The sequence below is a fragment of the Epinephelus fuscoguttatus genome, linkage group LG11 (genome assembly GCF_011397635.1).
Source record: "Epinephelus fuscoguttatus linkage group LG11, E.fuscoguttatus.final_Chr_v1".
NCBI classification, from domain to species: domain Eukaryota; kingdom Metazoa; phylum Chordata; class Actinopteri; order Perciformes; family Serranidae; genus Epinephelus; species Epinephelus fuscoguttatus.
This window is the reverse complement of record NC_064762.1, coordinates 31,007,311-31,031,715: the sequence shown is the minus strand read 5'-3', so window position 1 is coordinate 31,031,715 and position 24,405 is coordinate 31,007,311. Positions and strand designations below refer to the sequence as shown.

The 24,405-nt window shown below is 41.9% G+C and overlaps 1 protein-coding gene across 1 annotated transcript in view; it reads right to left on the bottom strand.

Moving 5' to 3' along the window:
• hivep2a (HIVEP zinc finger 2a) overlaps nt 1-24,405 on the bottom strand; it is a 128,779-nt gene that overhangs the window by 81,897 nt on the left and 22,477 nt on the right. The window lies entirely within an intron of this gene.

Here is a 24,405-nt window from a genome sequence, read left to right as displayed (position 1 = left end):
ACACAAACATAAACAGTACATATAATAATAAAACAAACACATGTATAAATCATAAAGGCCAGAGATCCTAAGATTTAACCAACCCCAAAGGGACCTGTTCATTATCACAAAGCAGTGGTTTAGTGTTCCTCAATTTAAGGGCAAAGTAGTAGGATAATGACTCTAAAAAATAGACTACAAGAAGTTTTAACCGCCAAACTGTTATTGATATTTTTGACTGCCAAGTCAGTCATATGACCTCAGCTCATGCTTCACCTGCCCGAGACTAGACTAAAGGCAAAAGACCATGAAACAAGCAGGAAGTGAGCCTGGTGGAGCATCACCAGGGGTGACACCAGGTGTCTTTTCACTGTCTTCACTGTCTGTCACACCAAATTACTTGTCAATGTACTTTTTGTCCTGTATTTGCATCTATACATTAAAAGGGCTGTCCGAACTTTTAGACTCAGCGCTGAACCTTGGGGTGGGCGTTGTTCATGGAAACGCAGTCAGTCTCATCTAAAGTAGTTTGGAAAAATGATGGACAGCACCAATATGAGAGTGCTATTGTTCTAACTTTAACTGTGCCTGATGTTCTGCTGCTTCATCTATGCCTGGAGTACAATCCACGCTCTGAGTGTGGTGCTCTGAATTACCAAAAGGTATGAACAGTCCTGCTTCAAAAATAGAAAATCAATATGTGGCCATAAATGACATTTTGGCGGGCCACCACAGATAAATGAATATGTGGGAAACCCTGCATTTCCAAACTACAATGTACAGAGTACAGCCAACGTCTCATTGTCTCACTGCTTACACATTGCACTGCACGTACACTGTATAACAATAGTGACACTGACAGAACAGAAAAACATCTAAAGGACAATTTGTTTGCGGCTTGCTAAAAATGCAATACCCTGAAAGTAACAGGCACAATATACTACATGATGAAGCCACATCTGACACAGTAACGCCTGACTTCAGATGTTGCTCATCTTATCGCACTGTTGCATCATGTTGTCAGTTTACACAGGCTTGAGGTTAAACCTGAATCAAAAGAGGCACACCTGAAACCTGCTTTAGGAGTTTTCTTGTAAAATATACAGAAGCTGTCGTTACATTCACTGTTACTCACCCTGATGCATTGTGTGTGTCCTTAATTTCTACATGTTAAATGCATTTCCATCCTCATAAAACATTTACAAACATATTTTAGGAACATTTTAGATCCTGCATTGTTACCCTCCATGTTTACTAGCTTGCAGTCCTCTTCTTCCCTGCTGCTGTTAGTGTGTTTCTTGGCACATTACCGCCACCTATAGATCAGTAGAATACTGTGTATCCTGTCGTGTGTGTACACCAGTGTGTGTTTGTGTGTGACTGACACTGGGGCCAGTCCTGTTGTGAATTGGGAATACTAAACATCAGTGCATTTTAGGGATGCACCGAATATTCGGTAACCGAATATATTCGGCCGAATATTGCAAAAAAACACACATTCGGTATTCGGTGGAATAAGTTAAAACCCATAGGCCGAATAATAGCTGCGTGTTCTGATAACGCAATCAAACAGCGTGCCATGACAGGCAGAGTAAAATGTCGGCAGTGTGGCGATCCTCCCCTCACGACACTCGCATTTGCGACTAAAAATAGTTTTGAGCGAGCAAAATAGGCTTAAATCATTCAGCACGCTGTGCAAGCAGTCTACAGATTTCAACCAGCAGCAGAAACGAAAGCCGAATCCCATCGGTTGTGGGTTGAACGGGGGTCACAGGCACAGACAGTAATGCATTCCTGTCAAATACGACGGCCATCGGCTTACCGCGACGGTGAAGTCGGCTCCAATAATATCCTCTTCTTGGCGTCATGACTGCCCAAAAGTACCTGGACAGCCGAGCCAGCCGAACACAGGTATGTGACGTGTCAGAGGAGAAATGAGCCGTTCACGGCCCACAAACCTCACCGCACTTTAGGGACTGAATGAAGGGACTTGTCAGGGGAGGAGGGTGGGTGGTTGATTCTTCATTCATTCATTCATCTTCTAACCGCTTCATCCTCTTGAGGGTCGCGTTTTAGTTATTTATTTTATTTTGATCCCCCCTATGTTAATCACTGATTGATGCCTCATTTTCGCTGTGTTATCGTGATACTACTCAGAACCATGAGTAGTATCACTGGTATCGTACCGTGGGTCCCAATATTGGTACCCTCCCTGACAACACTAATCTGGAGGGGGTTCATCTGCAAAAACTAATGAAAAACTAAACAACAATATTCGGTATTCGGTACTCGGTATTCGGCCAAACGTTTAATATTATTTGGCTTCGGCCACAAATTTTCATTTCGGTGCATCCTTAGTGCATTTCATATGAATTTCATATGAATCATATATTCATGCATGCACAGTGGGCCAAACACAGTGTCAGTTTTGATATGTACTTACTGTGTGCGCGTGTGTGTGTGTGTGTGTGTGTGTGTGTGTGTGTGTCACACCATGAGGTATATTTGCAGACCTCAGCACTGTGCAGCCTGCGCTTGGTTTAACACTGATGTATATACTATATATTATGTATTGCCACACACAGAGATGTATGAATTATGTACATGTGCAGCCTGCTATCTATAAATAGTCATTCTATAGTTTAATTTCACCTGATATAATGTGGGTTTTTGCCTTTAAATTGTTCTATAGTTTTACTTATTACTTAATTAACTAGCAAACAATTTATGGTTTTGAAATTAACAGACACTATATGGACAGACACATACTTCTTTTAACAAGGTCTGTTCTCTTCTAAGCATGAACTAGATATTTATAATTCAGTACTATATTGTTGACTATAAGCTATTTTGTAAGCGTACACACACACACATACTCACACACAGAGTAGCGACTGGTGGTTATGAAACAGCTGTTGAGTTGAGGGCTCTGTATATATCTGAGCCGTGAGAGTGTGGCTTACATAAATACTTGATCATATCTGGATTGCTCTCAGTCTGAAAATATATAATCCGCCTTGTTAGGATTGCTCGCCACACGGACAGCGTGAAAGGGAAGAGAGGGAGAGATCAAGGAAGAAAGAAAAATGTTAACTGTCAGACTTAGATGAGTAACTGTCTAGTGTGGATACAATGTCCATAGAGTACATTGTCACTTTCACAAGATTGTGTGATTAATGTTAACATTCAACAGCTATAGCTCCCATAATATTTTGACATCCCTCAGGATCAGTCATGAAGTCATGAAATTCGCAGTCGTGTCAGTGTAGCTCATTTTAAATCATCTGAATCAATTTCACCACTCTTAATACTGCATTAAGTTTGTTGACACAAATCAGGAGGAGAAATTCCTCATATCTCCTGCTCTGAAGTACAACTACAAGGCTTATATGCTCATTATATTCCCACTCTTCTTCTGATATTTATGGTCTGTAAAATATGATGATATCTAAACCTGCACAACTGAAGAAGGACTCAGGTTCATGGGACTGAATGAGGCGCCATCTTTTAATGTGGCATCCAGCTCTCCTCAATGCATCCATGGTTTGAATAAGAGAAGAAATCAGAGGTGTGGGCAGCATGCAGAGGTCTGGAACCAGGCTACAATGGAACAGAAGCTACCTTAAAAATCAGGAGCAAAACTGGACCGTCCATATTAAATGATACACCACGCTACACTACACTGGTGTCTAGTAACATTAAATAAAAACCCATAAGCCTGTTCCTGTTTAAACATCAACTTTCTCACTGTTTAAAGATAATGTGTTGAATAATATATTTTTTTATGTTTGACTCTAACTGTCCATCTTGAACTGTCACTGAGTTCGCTGAGTTCATAAAATATGTATCATTTGTATCATCAACACTTGGTGTCTGCTATCTATTTCCTGCTCAACAGGAAATGATACCTTTATTGTTTCTGGTGTGTTTGGAGTAAACAGAGGAAGAGGAACTTGATCAGTAAGGTAGTTAAACACCAGCAGTAACAACAAAAACAGCACTGCCTACAGAATTCGGATTTCATCCTGTGAAAACATCACCATCCTGGCCGTACTGAAACACCACAGCAATGAGCAACAAAAACTAGGTACTAATGGTTTAAAAAAAAAAAAAACCAGAGTAAAAAGGGGAGGATGCGGATGAGAGCGATGGATGTGTAGTGTTCAGGTTAAGATGGAGGATGTAGAGCGTAACGTGATTTGGATCCCGCCATCAAACCACTGAATGGAGGCCGTTTGTCTTTTGAAGCCGCTACAAGCCCCTACTCGCTCTCCTTCTTTGTTAATGGGGAATATTAATTTCCTGTATTCCATCTTTATTGCATTAATATTTGATGATTAAATATGGCTAGGAGCGTCTCATCCTCGTCCCCAGCCGGGCTCTGTCTCCGTCTTTGTCTCTCTGCCGTTTTACTTTCTGTCTCCCAAAAAGTGTTTTATTTCTGGCTCCCTTTGTCTCGGCCGTGTTTCAGTGTCTCTTACCTTTTTTTCTGTCTTCGTGTAAAATAGTCTACCATTGTGCATTTTATTCTGTCACTTTTTTATCCTCTACCCTTGAAATGTCTTCCTTTTCTTCCTTTTGTTTTACCTTTACAAATTTTTCCTTTACTTTTCTGTATTTCAATCTTTCTCCGTGTGTTTCCCTCCTTAAATGCCTCTGTCATTGTTTTCTTTCTCCCTCTCTCCTCCGTCCTCCTTTCCTGAGCCTGGTTCAGTCTGGTCGTTACTCGACCAGATCCCAAGTCTTGATTTCAGTTGTTCCCATGACTGACATGATACCAACCCAGAAACTGTTATTTAAGCACATTTGATATCCAGCAACCATTTGTGGGTGATTTTGTCAATGAGAACTCAGGCCAGCAAGAACACAGTAGCCCCCTTTTACATTGCCTCTTCAAGACTGGAATTTCACCACCGTTATGCCACCTCACAATCACGGGAGACAGAGTTGTCTCACCTTTAAGCCAACATCGGAGCTAATAAAAGCCCTGAAATGATGTTTGTATAGACATGACAGCCAGCAGGATGGGATCATGGTCAGCACGATGAAGTGCTGTGTGTGCAACCCTCTGTGAGGGATTTAAAAAGTAGGTGGTAGTACAATACGATTCAGGAGCTCGTTACTCTCCGAGCACTGGACCAGGTCAACCACAAGATAACAGGGACAGTATGTAATTGTTATTGCCATGTTAATGCCATTGTTATTGTTCATAAAGTGCTACCAACATGTTATATGTCACACTAGAAGCCGATGCTATTCTGTTACATGTCACGCCAATCACGCCTCTTTTGATACCACGATGCCGGCATGCTGTCTAAAATCACACTCTGAAGCGGCATGATGTTGTTGTCGTTTGGTTCTGTGTAAAAATGCAAAGGTGGGACAAAGAAGGGACTTTGTAGTGACCTTACAGCGCAAACCCTGTGTAAAAGGGGCTAGTGAGACTGAATTTGAATTCTGTTTTGGCTTTCTTTTAGCTTGTTTCCATTGTAGTCAATCAACCCTAACCCACCTGTATTCACCATCAACTTTGCCAACAGTTGTCTAGTTTGCACACATCCTTTCTTACACCCACTGCACTTTCCTTCATTTAACACACCACTCAAAATTATATCCATTCTAACTGTAAAGTAGCATGTCATTTGTTAACAGAGAAGCACACACAAGCACTCATTAATGTGAGCACACGTACACACACCTGCATGCAAACCACTGAGAACGCCTGCATGCAAGTGCCCACATGTGGAGTGTTACACACATACACAAATATACACACTGTCATATTCAAACACACATACGGACACACACATGCGCGCATACCAACACTTAAAATGCATGGCCACACACAACTGTGAGCCTGCAAGCTAGCCCATAAAATAATGCACAAACACACACACACGCCTCTATAGACAGCCAGCAGCTTTGGGAGTGGAGCGAAGAAAATGTGAGGGCTGTTCTTTCCACAGCAGACTTTCCCTGCAGCAAAGCACCACGGGAAACACGGCATGTTTCTCTATGCAACACCCAGGGGACCCTGACAAAACCTTGAGCTGGGGAGGTGTCTCTTTTAAAATGGACACTGATGCATATGAGACTGCCCTGTAATAATGTGAATAAGGACAACTATTCATAGAAGAGAAATAGGCAATTAAATAATATCATGTGCTTGATGTTCTACATATTTCTGACCAATAAAACAATTTTAATTGCAAGTATATTCCATGAGTTAAACTTTAGGCCTTGATTGTCTACCAGACAAGTACATTGCTCTGTTTTTCTGCCTTGGTATTTTCTTTTATCAAAATGTTGTTGATGAAGCTTTGTTGAATTTTAGAGAGAGACAGAGAAAGAGAGAGGGACCACTTTAGCCTCTAAGCCAGAGGGGGACCCAGTTCAGTGTTATGCAACCAAGCCATGCCAACACACACACACACACACACACACACACACACACACACACACACACACACACACACACACACAGGCCAGCTGTCACTAATTCCAGCAGTGAAAACTATCTCTGTCTATTTGTCTATCTCTGCTTCCCTGTCTTTCTCACTCTTCCTCTCTCGTCCGCTATCTCTGGTTCTATCTCTATCTGTCGTGTTGTCAACCCTTCTGCACTACAAGGCCAAGAGTATGTGAACACCTCTGTCCGTCTGTCATGCTTTCAACACTATTTTAGTTTGGTGTAAAAGAGTTTGAGTGGTCTGCACAAAGCCCTGACCTCAACCCCATCCAACACCTTTGGGATAAACTACAATGCAAACTATGAGCCAAACCTCATCACCCAACATCAGTGTTACATTGGAGCAAATCCCTGCAGCCAGGTTCAACATCTGACAGAAAGTCTTCCTACAAGAGTGGAGGCTGCTACAGAAGCAGATTGATGCCCACAGTTTCAAATAAGATCTCTTAAGGGTGGCGACCAGATGCTGTTGCCCATGTCTCTCATCAGCCACTTTTATACTGCCTGTGCAAGGCAGGAATATTGTGCCATTATGCTGCCTCATCGTTCTGTATATAAATTAGAGTTGCAGAAAGGGTAGACAGAGTTGTCTTACCCGGAAACTGAGGTGGTAACAGCCTTGTAACGAGTTCTATGTAAAACATAAAGCTAGAAAGACGTGACCATGTGTGGAACACGTGTGACATTTTGATAGCAGTGGGAGATTTAAAAAGCAGCTGTTAGCAGTTAGCAGCTAACGAAAAGAAGAGCAGCTGTAAATGTCTGCAAATCAGGAAAACAATGAAATTAGGGTGCTCCTTACCCGCCGAGCAGAGGACGAGATCAGCCACCATATAACAGAGAAGATAAATGATTGTGATTGACATTATGCCATTGTTGTTGCTTATAAAGAGCTGCCAACGCATATGTCATATGTCACACTCGAGGCTGATGCTGTTGTGTTACATGTCACTCGCCTTTCGCTTCTTGATTTTGGGATGCCGGTATGCAGTGTATAATCACACACTGGAGCAGAATGATGCCATCACCGTTCTGTGTAAAAATGCAATGTAAGTTAAAAGAAGCGACTTTGTAGCGGCCCTAAGGCGTGTTCTCTGTGTAAAAAGGGCTGTTCTCTTACCTTTCCTCTCTCTCTCTCATCACTTCACACCCTCTCTCTTACTCTTCTCACTATGTCACTCTACACGGTTTCATGTTGCCCGTGGCACCTGTCACCCCCTGGGGGTGCTACAATGCGCACACACATACACAGACACATTTGCACACACACACTCCACTGGACTTACTTGAAAAGGCGGTGTTCATTAATAGAAGTCTTACAGTGTGTATAGGGGGCTTCCCACTCATAACAAGGGTGACACTCACACACACAGACACAGACACAGACACACACACACACATACCTATATGCCAGCAACCTTCTCAGAAGATGAAGACTAAGTACAAACCCTCGAGTTCACCCTCATTAAAGAGGCTGCTGCCTGCCTCTCACGCACACACACACACAAAAACACACAGCAGTGGCCGGCTGCACAGGTACTGGGCTGACGTCAGCTTTAAAAGGTTACCATAAACTCTCCTCAGTGGAAAGCGCAGCAGATCCAAAAACACGACTCCAAAAAACCTCACCACAGTGTTTACCCCAAACTTCTGGTCATTAGAGTTAACGAGTCAAACCTCAAAACACAAAGGTTATCCTCAACTGTAATTACAGAAAATCAAACTCAAATCACCCCACATATTATTTCAGCACCAGGGAAGTAACACCTGTGACATGGTGCCATAATAGAAACCATATGTAAACAAACAGAGGAGCAAATAAGGACAAAGAGGAGAAAGATGAAGGCAAACAGACGCAGGCAGTTTTTGCTGGTTTTTAAATGCAATCTTCTAAAATTCTGCGTGTCAAATTTCTGTCTATCTGTCTGTCTATTTGTCTCTCTGTGTGTCGTCCAGCCCAGGCTTGCCCTGCAAAGCTAAAATTATTCTGAGGCTGTCCCCGAGGACGATCCAGCTATGTGTTCTTTTCACAGAAGCACACTTTGGTCCCAGAGACATCAGGGGTATCCAGTTTAGTGTTACACAAGCAAACTATTCTAGCGCACACACAAAAACCGACACACACACACATACAAGGCCTCTGATAAATAGCAGTGTGTCAGGGTTAGGGGGGCAGAACTGTCAATCACAGCTGACTGAGACAAACTAACCTAAATCTGCTGGTCACTGTGGAGTAATATGCTGTGATGATACAATAACACAGATTATAGAAAGTCACATAAAGAGAAAATGAACATGTTTTGACTGGCTGAGATAAAATCTAAAATGGAAACATAGTTTTTGCCAAGCTGTTTTTGTTTGTTTTCAAAGATCAAACTGGACACACTGAACTGCATTTTGTCAAGGAACTCTTGCTCTCTTTTCCCCTGAGCTGACAGGAAGAGAAGCTGCCAGGCTGGCTCTGTGTGCGCTTGTGTCAGTCAGTCAGCCAGCGGTTCGTTAACTAATTAGTGAGCTCGTTTATCTCATTAGGCTCTGATTGATCTGCCAGCTGATGGACTGGCAACTGAGCGCCCTGTGTGTGTCTGTCGTACGTCAGACAGAGCAGGCTAATCGATATTAACAACACAGGGAAGAGTTTAACTGTTACGCAACCTCATTATCTGGCAGCGACTGCACGGTGAGGGGGGGCTGGGACGGGGAAGGATTCCAACGTTACACCAATGTCACCAGAAGGGCAGCCTTCCTGTTAGCGGCAGGAAATTAGCGCAGATAGCACGGCTAGCAGTCTGTCTGATGGTATCTGATGGTCGGGGCAGGACACGGCTGGATGCACACAAATTTCAACTGCATCAACATGCCAACACACACACACACGCACACACACACACACACTGTCACACATAGTATCTTTTTGTATACATTGTACTACAATGGAAAGAGTAAAGGAATATAAAGTTCTTAATTAACTCTTCAGATTGGTCCTCATTTATATTTTTATATAGGAATTTCTCAGTTGTACCTATACAGTACGTTTTTGAAGATCTAAGTAATATCCAGTATCTCCCCACATGTTTCAATACCAACATGTATTTTCTCAGTATGCACTCTTGTACAGTTTTATGAGAGAACTGATTCTGGTCTGGCATTGTGACATGAAACAGCAGTTTCTCAGTTACAATAAGAAACAGCTAATGAGTGCCCCGATGGGACTTAATTAACCAATCAGCACCATGGGCTGGACTAACACCACTGTCAAGCTGTTGTCAAGCTTTTGCTAAGCAGTGTGAGTGATAACAACAATGGCGCATGAAATAGACAAGATAGATGCTGCTCTCGAGGTTGTACTAAATCGACAGCTGAGCCCAACATAGTTTGTTTTTACTTTTCTCTACTCCACTCCTAAAACCCCAGCAACACAGGTATGTTGGCATGGCTACGCATCAGTGTGGACTCCCTGTCCCATAGAAATCAATTAGGGTGGACGCAATGTCAGACTGAAGATGGACCATACAACATCATAAAAATGCTTTATAGGCCAGATTTGTTTACATCCATGTGATTTTAAGTTGATAATAATTTGACAGTTCTTATCAATGTAATATAAAAAAATCACAATAATTCCCAAAATAAGTAAAAGTAACATTGTTCCAAAATTAATATTGCTTTTCAACACTGATACTGTGAACAGTAATACTGATATGACAGCATTCATAATTAGTCAAAAAAGTAGTCAATCAACCAATCAACAGAAAAAAAGAGAGAGAGAGAACTGATTAATCATGTAAAGGTCTGGTGTGTAGGATTTAGTGGCATCTGAATTTTTTCAGATGTCACTGCTGTTTAGAGTGAATGTTTATTTACATGGATAATTGATGGTGTCAAACGCTTTCTCTGTCTCTTTTGTCTTCAGAATGTCTTGCCTCCAGCGTCTCCCTCGTGGCATGCCTGAAGCTCTCGCTTCAGGTGAGGCTGATAACCGCTAATAAGTCATTACCACCAACATGTCGGTGCTGACACCGCCTCCCACCAACTGCCTAAACCACACCCACACGATATTCATTAAACTACCAATAAAGCTATCATAACACAAGTGTGTGGGAAAACTATGGTGGCCGACGTGAGAACACAAATGGTCATATCCAAAGCAAGTGTTTGGTTCATCTTTTCTTGTGGAAACAACATGGCGGATTCCGTGGGAGAGGACCTACTTTGTATGTAGGTCCTGTATGATACAAACGGCTCATTGTAAGGTAAAGAAAACACCACGATTCTTAGCTTCAGGTGACTGTAAACTAAGATGCCCATAAACCATCACACTGGACCTTTAAGTCATTCATTAACCAAAACATCAAACAGACTTTGGTTCCAGCTTCTCAAATGTGAGAGTTTTGCTGCTTTTCTTTTATATCGTTTAATCTTTCGGACTCTAGCCAGTATCTGTAACAACTTATCCTATGCAGGGTTGGGCTGTTTAACGTCACCAATTAGCCTAACCTGCATGTGTTTGGACTGTGGGAGGAAGCTGCAGAACTCGGCTGCAAACTCCACACAGAAGGGTCCCAGCTGGCTGCCATGTTCGAACCCGGAACTCTCTTGTTGTGAGGAGAAAGTGCTAACCACCGCACCAACAGGCTGCCCTGAATTTGTTTGTTTGTTATGATTTTTGGACTGAAGAAATAATAGGATGACTCCAAATTTTACTAACCAACCAATCAATCAATCAATCAAAAGAATGGTTGAGCGATCACTTGATAATGAAAATGATGGCAGCAGTATGTCTATATGTTGATCTACTTTATTAAAGAAACACATTCAATTTTCAATTCTTCTAACCTTAAAAAATGTGATCTATCACTCATATATGGATCGATCTATCATATCTATCATATGGAGATTTGACTGAAGTGACATGAGTTGTCATCCTATTTTCGTGGGAGTCTTCTCTTTTTTGAATTTTCTTTGTTCAGAGATTAGATATCTTTTAGAGGCTCAATTAAGTTTTATTTTTTTCATTTGTTTTCCATTCCAGCTGCTTCTGTTTGGCACAACCTCACCTCGTCATGACTTACTTCCCCCCTCGGGAAATTAAAGAAGGAAAAAACAAACAAAAAAAGGAGTGCTAGTAAGCTGACGAATCACCCTCTGCTTCCCGACAGAAACAAAACATGACAGGTTGTTTACCTCCAGAAGAAGGATTCGGGATCCAGGCACCCAGAAGACTTGAAGCATGACGGGAAAGCTTCATTAAGGCAAGTGCGGGAATGCTTTTTTTTTATTTTGGCCTTTATTTTTCCAATGGGGGAATTCCATACATTCCCACCTGGGAGCTGCCCAGTATAACCAAAGCTCTACACTGCTGGGAGCTAACAGCTCTGCTATGGCAGACTGGGATTAAACCAGCGACTTCTGAGTGCCGAGCATGCTTCTATGAGCTGTTAACTGCCACTGCTGCCCTTTATAGAGCAGAAAATACAGCCAAATAAAGTGGCTAACTTTAGACGAGTTCATCTACTTGCGTAAATCCAAATGAGCAGCATTTGGCTGTATGAAAAAAAAACAAAAAACTGTCAACATTATTTTCTGTCTTACACAGTTTCTAAACCCTGTGCAAATCAACCACAGCTGCTTAATGTAGAAACTAATAAATTTGAATAAACAATTAAAATTGAATTAATAAAAAAGGTTTGAAATAAGACATTATTTCTTTTTAAATCATACAGGGCTTGACAATAAAATGCAAATTTGCACATTTACTTGACAACTTCATACACTTTACATACTGGAATCATAGAGACATTAAGGTCTCCAGGTGTGGAGCCAAAAAAGAAAACCAAAACCCTAAAGCATCTGAGTTTAACTTACTGTGTCCATCGGCTCAACATAACATAAGTGTCTACAGGTATAAACAGGGTAAATTTAAGACTTTTCAAGACTGTAAATGAAATTTAAGACCAAACACTTGATGGACATACTCACCAAGAGTAAAAAATAAACTCTTCTCAAGTAATCACATTAATGATTCCAGTTCAACATAAATAGTAAGGTAAAATGATACTGCTGATACTAACTAAATGTGTATTCAAGACATTTTAAGACTTTCTAAGAACCGTCGACCACGCTGTCACAAATCACAGAGACTGCACCAATACATTTCCACTTACAGCATGTACTCCTTGTGGCTTGTTCATGTGTACTCTGTTCCTAGATCTGATAGTTCCCACATGACCTGAAGGCAGCATAAAACAAATAACTTTTTGTACCTGCAGAAAACATGAAAAGAGGTGAAAGGGGCTTTTTTTTATACTTTGAGCTCAGTTTATTGGTCACAGAGAGTACTACTCAGCCTGTGGTGGAAAGTTGCTTAATGGCTTTGAACAGAGATTTCCAAAGTTTGGAAAGTGCGATGGGAAATGTAGGATCCAGTAGTTTTAGGGGCTTGACTAAAAGTCAGGATATTTCATGCTCTGCTGCTTTGAATTACACAATTCCTGGTAAGTTCTGCAACTTTATGGAAGTGAAATACTAAATTGCTGCAGTGCCCCTTTAAAGAGGTTCATCCAGACTAGCATGCCGTATGCTGCACAGACTACTGCCTTTAAAGAAGACACAACTCCTTAAAGCAGCTGCAGCTCTGCAAGTCAGCACAAAGTTGCATTTCTTTGATAGCTACATCTAAAATCAAATGTCCGCTGTCCTTCCTACTGCATGTGCTCCATTATGATTCTGCACCCTGAGTGTGAGGACACTAGGGGCACTTCTGATGAGATGCACTGATGAGGTGAATCCAGGTAAAAGCCATTAACCTTTATTGATTCCTGTTATTAAGTTTATATTGATTGCAGAGGAGGAAATGGAGATAAAAGAGAAGCAGACGAGTTAGAAAATGTTTGAGACGTTGAGATTTTGAAAAACAAGATGTTTCAGTGTTTTGTAGATTCAGTACACGCACATTCATTCTCTGTTCTAGTTCTGACTGCCCATTCACCTTTAGCTTTCCCTATGACGCAACAGCTCAGGGAGGGCAAGGAGAGGCCAAACTATAAAAATCTGGCTTTCCTCCTCTACATGCGCACACACACACACACACACACACACACACACACACACACCTCGCAGCTTTCTGCATTGCCACTGCGCCATTCAGCATCAAATATGCATCAAATTATATAAGAGAGGCTCTTATGTAACAGACTCTATCCCCTTCCATACCCCAGTGTGTGTGTGTGTGTGTGTGTGTGTGTGTGTGTGTGTGTGTGTGTGTGTGTGTGTGTTTTCATGCTGAGGTCTATGGCTAATGAAGCCATCTTTGCAGGGGCAAAACACAGAAACAGAGGGAGAGAAGGAGGAGGAGGAGAGAGGAGCTAAATATAACTCTTCTGGCCCTGAGCAGCATCTGAGAAACAGGAGGAGAGGAGAGAAGAGGAGAGGAGAGAAGAGGACATACGGAGAGAGAAAAGAAGGATGAAAGGGAAGAGGAAAGACAAAAAGATGGACAAGCATCCTTTACTTGGATGCCAAATACAACTAACTGTTAAAGTTACAGATTTATGTTAACAGACAACTAGTTTCCAAACTTCTATTTTTATCATTTGTACACTCAGAAAACGTTCACATTCTGTCATACACATCCACCTTGCAGCTTTCCAGTAACACCACAATCTACTGTTTCCATTCCTGGTCCCGGGATTCAAACCAGCAACCACTAAATATTAAGCCTGCTTCTCTAAACTTTAAGCTTCTGCCCACTAAGTTCAGCAAACCCTACTTGATTCTCAATGGTCAGTTTCCCTCAAGTACACATAAAGTGTGTAAATACACCAGACAACACAGTGAACCATTGGTCAGTGACCACTGGAGCTCTGGCAGTCGTAGACAACCCCATAAATCCAGTGAGGACGCCAACTGTCACGTGTTCTTGTACCAAAATAAACATGGATAACAACCAGCAGGCCAAAAAAGGTTGGAGAAAAGCTGTTTGGTGAGATCGTGGATGGAAAGGCATGTATGACTCTAGCCCTTGATTTTTTTTTTTTACATTTCCCAGAATTACTTTTAACTGTTCCCAGGTAGAGACAATGGAAGTAATGGGAGACTCTTAAAGGACCATCAAGAACCTGTAGGGTAAGAGTCACATGACCCACAGAGACTTCCAAAGATGTCAGATTCATTGGGCTACATTTTGAAAGGTATGCCATCCTTTAAGAGTCTCCATAATTGTAATTAAATCACTTAACAAACTGTATGCACAACATACATCACATGCACTGCATTCTGAACTATTTATCTGTTCCAGTAGGTAGAAAGTGTTCTCTGAGTTTCCTCCATCATGGATCCCTCCCTGTATGTTTGCTGAGTGCAAAATGGCAGCTCGTGAAGGACGCCTTGGCTTTTCGACTCTGAACTCCAGAGTAACCGCTGGAAACATCTGGACATGATGTCACATCCTCTGTGATTGAGAGTAATCCACACCGCCAGCGCTTAGTGAAGGCTTTCTGGAACGTTTTAGTTGTCCGTCACTCGTCGTGGAACCGGTTGCCTTTGATTTCTACAAATCAATCAATCCACACAACTGTGAAACGACTCGACCCCCTCTGTTTTTGTAGACGCCAAGTCTCTTTTTTTCCTACACAGAAGTACAGGCAGCCATTCAAATGACACAGATGTCCAAATTTTATATGTTGTGATGCAGTGAACTAGCCTTCAGTTTTACTACAAGCTTTATGGTTTTACTATGGGCATATAAAGCGTCAGTAGACAGGGAAATAAGATAATAAATTAATGCTTTATGCTTCTCATACTGTACATTAGTTTGTTGATGTTAGTTTTGTGTGAACTCAAAACTTGCTGATAGGATCGAAAGCTCCAGAACAGCTACTGTATGGACTCTGTGTGATGCTCCATCCAGATGTGCAACTAAGACACAAATCAAATCTGCAATATCCTTCAATATGTGCGTTTAAGTCAAGTAGCATCTGTTCCCAAAGCAAACCTCACAAGTGGGAACGCTTCTTCTCAGCTTGGATCAGATCGTCAGGCCCAGGCACACTTTATGTTAACACACAAACACATGCTACCTAAAAAAGCAGCACCCCACGGACAGAAACATAACACATATAGCATAGCAATCAGCCACCACACAGCAGCCTCTCTGCCCCGCGCTGGAATCCACAGCTCTGACATTTCTGCCCGCCACAAACCCAACGGGAAACCTTTAACGGCCTGAGGTCGGACTGAGAGAGAGATGGAGATAAATTACAGTGTTTGGTTTGGTGAGGAGAGTCAAAACCAACTGCGACTGGGTTCATGTAAAGCCCGCAAGCCTCTGTGTGTGTAAATACTGTATATGTATCTGCATGTGTGTCTTCGCATGTCTGTCCTTACGTGTGCATTTACAGTACATATTTGTGCATACATGTCTGTTTATATGTGCTGTGTGTGCTTTATTTTGACATGTGTTTATATGCAGTACCCTTTTCTACAAAACTGTTTATATATACATAAAATAAGAGCATGCACTGTATATGGAACTCTGTATATCTGCCACCCCACAACCCCCCCGTGTTCACAATTAAGGCAGCAAAATAAAGACACCAAGCTGTCAAAAGCAGCTGATTTCTGACTTGAAAATACATAGAGGTTGTTAAACAATAAAATGCCTGAATGGTGAACAGTGAGACAAGACATCCAGCTGTGGTGAAAGAGACCTGATGCCTGAATGTGTTCTTTAAAAGTGGACAGACTTTGGTCAATACAGAGAAAAATGCTCCTTTACTATGGAGCATAAACAATTTAACATTGCCCAGATATACTTAGTATATTGTTACGTTAAGTCATTTAGTTTGGGAATTTAGAAACCCCAGCTTCATGAGACCGGACAGCTCCAGCTCCCAGCCTGATCAGCAAACTATGTGTTGGTGTTAGACAGGTTAAACCCAGCGCTACCTCTGGCCACCAGCCTGCTGTTACACCCACTGTTGGACAGTCTGCACTGGCCGAATTCAAGCCTAACTGAAGGTCTGTCTCCACTCAGCTGCTGCCAGCTCTCTTGAGGGGCCATGGAGTTGCTAGCTAGCTAATCCTTGTCTCATTTGTGGTCTGATAGCATTGAGAGAGTGCGTGGCAAGGACAGGGTGCGTGCATGAGCTGAGCGCAACTGTACAATGAAATAAAATTAATGTATGAGAAATACTGGGTTACTGTATGAAGGGCATGCATATGCCTGGGGTCATCTGGTGGGAGAGGCTTAGGACAGAGAGGGGAGAGCTGCAGGAGGAGGGCGTACTTTCACCTACCCCAGTTTTACAGTCAGGTCCATAATTATTTGGACAATGATACAATTGTCGTCATTTTGGCTCTGTGCACCACCACAATGGGTTTTTAATGAAACAATGAATACCTGCTTAAAGTGCAGACTCTCAGCTTCAGGCAGTCATTGACTGTAAAGGATTTGCAACCAAGTATTAAAACTGACTGTTTAATTGATGACTATGTTAGTTTGTCCAAATACTTATGAGCCCTTAAAGTTGGGGGACTGTGTGGAGAAATGGTTGTCATTCCTACACGGTTCATACTACATTTTTGAAAAAAGCCTTAAATGAAAGCTGAGAGTCTGCACTTTAAGCAGGTATTCATTGTTCCATTTAAAACCCATTGTGGTGGTGTACACTGTCCAAATAATTATGGACCTGACTGTAAATATCTTTTAGACTGTTTTCTAGATGCATCATAAATCAGTTAATCATTAAAATAGTAGACTGATAATGACAATATTCCTCAGTTATAGCCCATTTATTAGATCAACCATGCTAAAATAAAACCTAACTTTACATGGTATACAGTAAGAGGTGTGTTGATTCCACTTTATTGTCATTTTTGGGACTGTAGTTTGTGCTGGTGTTGGGTTGTTTTTCCCACTGATTTACATTACACGGACAAAATATAACAAAGAAACACATTTAAACCTTTAAAACACCTAAATTTCTTTTCCTAAAAAATGAACTTTGATGCATCTTGCATTCTGGAGTCTATTTACAAATTCTGTCAATTCAAACAGGATGCTAGATTCTGAATGATCCTGGCCAAGCAAGCTTATATTTTACTCTTTATATAAATCCTGCAGGACTGCCTCCCTCAGACCTTCATCATACCTGCACAATGAGCAGAAACATGAGTCACAGCTGTCAGTTTACTAAAGCTTTTTTTCATAGCACTGTGGTTGAACTCATAAGTCCCCTCCCAACATCAGGTTTTATGGAGGCAGACGTAAAACTAGTAAGAAAAAAATGATCCAAAGGCCAGCTCCAAGCAACTTTAATATGCTTTAATAGGCTACCTTTAAAGGTCCTAAATGCAGATAGCACACCTCTTCCTGTCAGTATACCACAAATTGTGATACATTTTTGGGTATTCTGAAATGAAATGCCTTAAGATGACTCATAATTTTAATACTACCCTGTAATGTGCTTTACTTTCATGCCAACAATCACGATTTTGGAAGGAACATCTCCGTATTTACATTTTTTTGAAACGAGACTTATCTGAATATATTTGCATAGATATTTCTGGCCCTCAGCTGAACGACTCTGCGTTTAATATCCAGTGGGAATTAAATAGACGGAGGACAGAGCAAAACATTTACTGATGACATTGAGGCAGTCTAACAAGAGATCACACATACACCCATACACACACACACACACACACACACACACACAGCTGACAGCTGCTTCTGATCCTCCTATGTAGTTTAAGTTAACAGAGAGGTCTAATATCACCGAGTTGTCAGCCAAATCCTGTCACTGACACCGTTAGTGTGTGTTTGTGTGTCACAGCATGGAAACACACATCAGGTACAGATACTTTTAAAACAAACAGTGAATATATCTAAATGTCTTTTAATTCATCAGTTAAAAGACTGAAGCTGAAGAGGGAGAGAGATGGTACCGCTGACAGCCAAGAGAGGAGAGGAGAATCTGTTTTGAATTTTTTGGGCTGCTTTTGGCACGTAGGGATGAAAGACGAGATGAGGAGAGGGAAGAAGACGAAAGGATGGAAGAGGAAGACAGGAGGAGAGAGGAGAAAAGCACAAGAGATGAGATTAAAAGGGAAGCGAAGGGTAAAGAGAAGAAGTGATGGGAGCTAATGAAACAACAGGAGAGAAGGAGAAAAGAAGAGAGAAGATGGAGAAGAACAGGAGTAGAAATTAAAGCAAGAGAGATGAAGGGAGGGCAGAAGGTGGGAAAAGAGTAAAGAAGGAGGAGAAAGGGAGGAGTATAAAATGAAGGAAAGGCTTGAAGGAGGGGAAGGAGGGAATGGGAAATTCAGAGGATGGATGAAGAGAAGAGAATTGGGAAATGAAAAAAGAAGACAGGAAGAGGGACAAGGAAGGAGCAAAGAGCAGCAGAGGAGAAAAGGAAGTGGAGGAAGAAATAAGCAGTAAGGAAAGAGAGAAGGAGAAACAGGAAAAGAAATGAACAAAAAAGAAACGAGGAAAGCTTTAAGGAGGAGGAAAAATTAAGAGGATGAGGAGAAAAAAAGAAGAGAAGATGGGAGATAAAAAAATAGAGGAAATGTAAAGCAAGAAAGAGACAAGCGATAAGAAGTAAAGGAAAAGATGTGATGATTTAAGATAATGGAAAAAATAGGAGAGGTGATAGGTTGAGGAGAGAAGGATGAGAACAGGGAGGAGAAAACTAGAGAAGAACTAAGACGAGGAGAAGAGAGGAAGGACAGATAAAAAGTTGAGAGAAGAGGAAAGACAAGAGGGAAAGCTTACAGTAATGACGAAGGGAGGACAAATCAGGAGGCTGGATGGGAGAAGGAGAGGATAAGAGAAGAGGACAGATGAAAAAGAGTAAGAGAGGAAGGAGAGAAAAAGAGAAATAGAACAGAGAGGTAGTAAAGAAAGGTCTTAATGAGAGGAGAGGAGATGAGAGGACAAAAAAGAAGGGAAGGAAAAGAAGGGACAAGCTGTAAGAAAAAAGATGCAAACTGGTGGAGATGAGTTTAAAAGAGGACAAAGAGGGGAAGGGATAGGAGGAGAGAAGGTAAGAAAAAGGAGGAGGATGGATAAAAGGTAAAACAGAAGTTAAATAGAGAAGAACAACGATAATGAGGGGAGGGGAAGGACACAGACAGGAGAGGGGAGGAATGGAGGAAAGACAAGAGGAAAGCTTAAGAGAAGAGGGTGGGGAGGAGAAATTAGGAGGCTGGACGAGATGAGGAAATGAGAGGAGAAGAAAAGTAGAACAAAAAGGAAGTAAAGAAAGGTGTAAATTAGAGGAGACATGAAGAGAAGGGAGAAAAGAAAAGGAAGAAAGGAGGAAGAAGGAGACAAGGTGAGGAGAAACCAAAGCGAGGAGAAGAGGAAGAGATGAAGAGAGAGGAAAGAGGAAAACATCAGAGAGGAGACAAAGTGGGAAAAGACGAGTTGAGACAGGAGGGGAACAGAGGAGAGGAGATGAGAGGAGAGAAGGGAGGAGAGGAGAGGAGAGGAGAGGAGAGGAGAGGGGGATGAAAGGGAGGGGAGGATTGAATCCAGAGACAGATAGACAGAGCTTTGAAGAGGAGGAGGAGGAGGGAGGAGAGAGGGGGATCAGAGTGATGAAGGATGAAACAGGAGGCGAAAGGGACAGAGGGATGGAAAGACAGATGAAAGGAGTGAGGGAGACGGAGAGTAAGAGGGGAAAAGTTTAAGACCAACAAGAGAAGCAGAGTTTCACTCATTTTGTGAGGAATTCAAATTTTTTGATTGACAGCTTTTAGATATTTTATCAGTAAAAATACAAATCAGCGTAATCCACTCATGTCACATATGTCACAACAGGCAAAATCACACTTTTCAAATGTTAAATGTGAAAATATGTTTGAGATGAAACGACTCCATTTGGACAAGTGTGTGAGCGAAGATGAATTTCAAAAGGCGGACAGACAAAAGCACTATCCAGTTTGAGTTTGCGGGAAAGCAGAGAGCTCTGTGCTACATTGGCGGTAATTGAGTGTGACAGTTTTGCATGAAAAAATTCAGACACCATTTTCACTTAAACCTTAGACACAAAGACAAGAAGGTTACACGCGGGCCAACTTGCAATGTGTCGTACAATGAGGAGCAGTTCCTGCAAATCAGGAGAGGGAGTGAGTAGTAGCCTGTTTATACATTGCCACTGATTCCTTGGATTTACCACTGTTACAATGGATTTGCCAAAATGTGATGTCCATATAAGTCCTGCAGTATAATACACTTCTTAAATGTATGTTGTCAATGTTCCAAACAATCATTATTTTGCCAGAAAGAAAAAACTACACTACGTCTGGCAGGACTACGGCAGTATATAGAGGTTTTTGTAACTAAACTAAATTGCACTACTATTCTGTATTTGAGACCTTTTCTGGTTTTAATCATATTCATGATGTAAGTTTCAGCTATCCAGGTTTCTAGGGCTGTTTTTCACCACTAAAATGGTGAAGGAAACTGAAAGAAGGTGGCAAGTGTCAGACACAAATGAGGCCAGTGTTCTCAGTGCAGTCACAACCTCTGCTTCAAGCATTAAATTGGCAGTCTGACCAGGAAAAAGAAGAGGTGAGACGAATGGCAGATGGTTATTGGCAGCTGCTCACTGTATTGAAGCACTTGCTTTGCATCTAGTGATGAGGCCCAACCCACGGCATTTAGAGTAAACTCACAGAAACATTGCTTACAATAGACCACCTTCCACCTATCTTCCCTCTGTCTTTCACAGACACAAACACAATGCTAAGTCCTGCTATCGATGACTTGGGTGCAGGTGGTTGATTAAAGTATATGAATATGATAAATTACTATTACTCTGGCCCCCCAGGTTCCGTTGTGTCTCACCGAAACTTCGAATATTCAGTAGTAATAATCATTAACCCTATGGGCCTGAACGACGCATAGTGCGTCCAAATTCACACCTGTTCTTCTCTATTGATTTTCTCCGCGACCGTGGGTCATAGCAAGAAGCCACGCATATCACGTGAAACAGTGGAACCGTAGCTTTCTGACAAGTCCTGGGTTGACTAACCCTAACAGTGGTAATCAGGATAATCGGTATCACGACGCTGGATATCAACTCGGTAACTCAACCCAGGGTTGCTTTATCAAGAGCTATGAACGCGCACGCAGCGGAGCAATCACAATCATCAGAGAAGCGTAGCGTAGCACTGAGCGTCCTCACAGAGCGCTGTATGTGAGGGAAAAAAAAGTAAAGTATTTCTCATGTGAGGATCAGAGATTAATTCTACTAAAATATGAGGAGGAGAAAAGCAACATTACAGAAAAGGCCAACACCGTGGCAACGGTTAGTTTAGATTAGTTTATTTGCACATAATGTTAAAAACAGACAGCATAAAATTTGCAAGATTAAAAAAAAGAAAAGTGCCGGAGAGGTTAGAAGCCACTAAAAGTTTATCAAAGAAATTCCCCTGTCAAAACATCAATGAAATCACATAATAGAGAAGAAAAAAAACGGATCAGGAAAGAAGAAATAGAGGAGGAGAGAGAAAAAAATCAAGACAAAACAATGCAGCAAATAAAATGATGTGTAGGTTAAATTACTCATCACTGGTTCAAGTAGCTACAGTACCTGTACCTGTACATCTGACACTGATCACACCCTTGAATCCCATGAAATCAATGCTGCGCAGATGAATTGCATGTATTACAATTATTGTCTAACATCATTGCGTCTGATAAATTGGTCTTCTTTGTCATAATGTTATATATGCTACAATAAAGCTTAAAGCTGACGCCACAATTAAATCATATCAACACCAAACTGATAGTCTGAATAAAATCATCCTAATATTGAGCTGTGTTAGAAATTAACAGCTGCGCAAAAATATACCTAGTCTCCCTCTTTAAAAAACAAAAAGGAAAATCCCTCAAACACCATGAAGTGTAGACATGATAGGCTACTTTCCGCATTTCCAGCAGCAAAGCTGTCAATTAGGCCTATTATCTTTAACAGGGATCATTTCCACCAACAAAAAAAATGTTGGCACTAATTAATGGTGCTATTAAGTGTCCGCAAATTATCAGTTTCTTTCTTATGAAGCGGTGGGATGAAAGTTCGATTTCTTTCCACTACTTTTTGAACAATCTTTTCATTGTCTGTTGCTGTTGCTTTCTTTTCTTTTTTAACGTTCAAAATAAACTTTCAAATCAAAATCAATCAAATTAACTAAACTTCATGACTGGGCTGCATTTCTGCCAGCAGAGTCATGACAGCTGATTGGCCAGTGGGTGGTGCTTTTTATAGGATCAGATTAAACCTTGAATTTACCCTGCTCCGGAGCAGGACAGCCGTTCAGAGTAAGTTACCATGGTGATCTACCCCGATAAGAACTGAACCGACTTCGTGAGACCGATAACCCAGGGTTAACCCTGAAGTTACCTCGCTAAGACATTAATCCTGCTTCATGATGTAGGCCCCTGGATAAGGTATTTATATGCCACAGTTACCATACAAAGCTAGCATATTAATCAACTAAATGCCATGCATGCTTTCTTCAGCCTTACATTCTTACGGGTCCAGATAATCAAACTGGGAGCTGCCTGGCAAAGCCACGGCCCTCTGGTGTTGGTGCTGGTTGATGTCTTGCTGAAAGGTAGCTCTCTGACAGTGGTGTAGAAAAGGCAGGCGTTAGACTTTGCCCACCCTCATCCAGGTAATATATGTATAACATACATTTCTCCACACTTAAACACTTGTGACTGCAGAGAAGACAGACATCAAAGAAATTTAGCAGGGATGTGTTTTCAGGTCACGCTAGATTTACCCCTCTTTGAAGAGCTAATTTTTAGCCTGCTAGGCCATGCTCAGCACTCACCGCTGTTAGCATGCAGTAATCCCCCGTCGCATGACGGACGGGAGGCGCAAGGTGCTAGCCAGCTACGCTAGCTTTTAAGCCTTAATACCCTGAGTATGAGTGAGCTAGCGTGGAGCTAATCAGTCTTAATGCCATGCATATGGAGTTAGCTCCAGAGATGGGTAGCAAGTGTAGCAGCGGCTAATCCTAGCAGCTACAGGAACAAGCCCACAACTCGTTTTTTCCAAATATGTCAAATTTTGAAACTGCAGCATGAGATTAAGATTAGAGGGAGAGAATAAAAATAGAGCAGAGGAGATGAGAGAAAGGAGAAAGCATTTGTACTGTAGCACACACATGTTATTTGGGAGGGATGCACTTGGATGACATGGAGCGCTTGTTATTACTGAGCCTAAATGCCAAATGCATATCATGTAAAAGAGACAAGCGAGGGGCGAGGGGAGCTGGAAAAGAGGAGAAAGGGCTGGGGTGGAAGTAAGAATGAAGGTAAGACATTTAGAGAATTTCCCTAATTTTGCTGGGTTAAGAAAAACAGCTGGGTGAGAGACACACCACCGACTCTTTAATGTGTTGACTTCCAGTGTGAGGACAGGAAATGATGTCATGCTGGTGCATGCACAGAAATATCTTGGTAGCTCTTATCTTTAAGAGCATGTGTGCGTCTGTACAAGTGCTTCAAACTGAAGCACCTGCTGCTCTCTTTCTCTCCCTCAGTCTCCAAAATCACAGCCTTCAGTCAGACTCCTCCTCCCATCCTCCTCTTCCACTTCCTCCTGCTCCTCCTCCTTCCGTCCGTCACATGGTACAAGCCCCAGTGCCAGGGCAATGACATGGGCCACAATCTCTCCCTCCCTCTCTCTCTTCCTCCCTCTGTCTATCTCTCTCTCTCTCTCTCTCTCTCTCTCTGTGTTTCGGGCAGGAAGCCACCAAGTGGCACAGCAGAGGCGAGCCACCTGTTCCTCCCTGGCAGAGGAGATCGTGGAGAGATAGAGAGAGTGATGAAAAGATGAAGGCAGGGGGAAGTGACACGTGGGGGAGCGAGGTGAAGAGGAAGGGCGTGATGATGGAGCGAAGGGAGTGTAGGGGGAAAGAAGGAGGAGGGATGG